The sequence below is a fragment of the Frankliniella occidentalis genome, unplaced genomic scaffold (assembly GCF_000697945.3).
Source record: "Frankliniella occidentalis isolate FOCC.00 unplaced genomic scaffold, Focc_3.1 Scaffold16, whole genome shotgun sequence".
NCBI classification, from domain to species: Eukaryota; Metazoa; Arthropoda; class Insecta; order Thysanoptera; family Thripidae; genus Frankliniella; species Frankliniella occidentalis.
In genome coordinates this window covers 1065969-1068566 of record NW_026267146.1, presented here as the reverse complement: position 1 = coordinate 1068566, position 2598 = coordinate 1065969, and positions in this window count along the sequence as shown.

Sequence of the window (2598 nt, the reverse complement as noted above, 5' to 3'; positions counted from 1 at the left end):
CTCCTCTCTCTCCTCTCTCCGGAGCCGATATAAACAAACCGTTGTTTTTTTCCCGGCAGGTGAATGACCGTCATGTTATGTCGCTGGCTCTGCCGCTCTGCCCTAGCGCTGCCCAGGCTGCCCAGGCGGCCCCGCCTGGCCCCCGCCGCCGCATCTACGGCATTTACAGTAAGGCGGGCCTAACTCGCTTATACATCTTGATGAACCGGAGGCCCTGGAGGCTTGTCGCGCCTGGAGGAGGGAGGCTCAGGCCCTCAGGCTAGCACGGTTTTCGCATCGCAACGGTCGCGTTTTGTCACTTTTCCTATCAGTCATAACGCGTTGCAAAAACAGTTTAAAAAGGGTTAGTTAGGACCAGTAACCATTCAACATCAATGAGCCTGTGCATACGAGAATGTTCGACTGCGAACCACGCACGGGAAAATATTATTTGCTTCTCTGGCTAAACCAATAGCTAAAAGGGGAATAACGGCTTACTTTGCTATGTAGCTAAAATTTTAGCTATGTTTAGCTACAGAGCTAATTTTTGTTAGCAACATAGCTAAATCACTATTTATCGCTCATTTAGCCAATGGGTTAGCTATATAGCTACTTTTTAAAGGTACACGGCTGAAATATTTTTCCTGATTGGTTTAGCCACTAATCTTCTGTTTCGGTGCGGTTCAAACGGAGCGGTGTCACCATCATACGGTACGTCCACACTATGCCGCGCCGCGCCGTCTTGGACTCGACGGCGACACGTCTACAACGCACTCTCCTTTCGTCTGTTTTCACCCTTTAAACAACAATCATGACGTCACGCCCGTCTCCCTTCCAGTGTATTCCTAATGAGGCGGCTCGGCTCAGATACCCGTCCGGTGCACGGCTCGGGCACGGCCGCACGGGGCTTAATGGATTTCAAAAAGAGCCCCGGGTGCCTCGGCACCGGCACCAAGGGCCGGGCCTTTTACACGCCTGTAAGGAGAAAAATAATTTCGTCAGCCGAGGTCTGATGTGAGCGTGAGCGGCGCTGGGAGCCCCGAATGCAACATGTCTGGATGTAGTTTTGTTTGTGGAAGCGACGCGGCTGCTGGAGGCAGGTTTCGCGAGACTTTCGCCAGTTTTTTGAGCTTTGTTTTTAAATCCACCCGCGCCTCCATTTGTTTGTTTTTACTTATTTCCGGTCTCGCCACTACGCCAGCCATCTCCCGCCAAAAACAGGCTCTTCTCTTCTTCTGCTGGGACCGGCACGTCTAATATTTAAGTTATTTATTTGTGTTTGTGTTTTTGTTCTTGCGAATGGATTTCAATCGCGAGTGCTGCAATGGACTTCATCGAACCCAAATCATCGCCTTTCAAGCCGAGAACTTCGAATTTTGGAGATACACGGACACGGTAAGCCAGCGAACCAACCCTAACCTATAACTCCCGCTGAAGCAAAATGCATCTAACAAGGTATATTATCGCCCCTCCGCAGTGTATTCCTACACAAGAAAGTTGAATTGATGAAAAATTTCCGTTCTCGAAACAAGGGCAAGTTTTTAAAATCCACCGAGGAAATCATCTGGGTACCCGAAGTATCTGCTCGGGGGTAGATGGTAGATTCGGCGGTACGCGTCGTATTTCATTCCCACCGATTTCCACTGACTTTCCATGTACTTTCAGTAGTTAACTTATCTAAGAAATTTATGATTGATAATCCACTTGTTGAATCAAGAAGAGGCGATTTGCTATATTTTGGACACCGTAATATTCGTAATCATGTAATCTTCTGCCCTCATGCTACTCAGTTTGCAATCACTAATTTGCCAATTTTTTTCTCCCAAATTATTGTGCCGTGAATAACAGGAAAACAACATTATAACTGGCTGACTGGGAGCGTAAACGCTCTGGTTAAAATTTTGTGTGGTTCTCTGAAGCCTTGCTGGGGCGGGGCGCGGGGGGCGTGAACACGCTTTGGGTGAAATCGGAGCGGTAATCAGGAAAGTGGGGTCGGGAAAAGACCACCTGACAGCCACGTTAGGGTTGTCTACAACTTTGAAACGGCTCCTTTGAGCAAATTTTCCTATAGATGATGTAGTGAAACAAACATTGCGTAGGGTCGCTGAGTGTGACCCCCTTTCCCTCCCTCCCATCCTTCGCACGTTAGACTCACGCCGAACACCTCCCAGCCCCTCCCCCCAAACTCACACACTTGCCCCGGTTGCGTCCTTCCCCGAGGTGGGTCCTTAACGAAAGGTCAGTACCATGAGCAGAGCGTCAGCGTCAGGACGCACTGTCTCCCGAGGTGTTACACAAGCCCCCTCCTCCTCCCTTACCACCGCCGCGGCCCTGGCCCGGCCACGCTTCGCTGTTTAGAACGCCCCCCCAACGAGGACCTCCTCGTTCCCCCTCCCATCCCCCGCCTCCCCGGGTCAAACGAATAGAGTCCTGGAAGCAGCATGTACTCGCAAAACGTCGCCGACTAGACGAATAAGCTAGTCGAGAGAGGAAGGGGGGGGGGGGTCGTCGTGCACCCTTCGGGGTCCACGACGACGAAGACATGGCCCGACATCGGCGGCCTGCTGTCCAGAGCTTTGGCGAAAGGCAGTTCATGGGCCCAAGGGGGCCGGGGGGGCC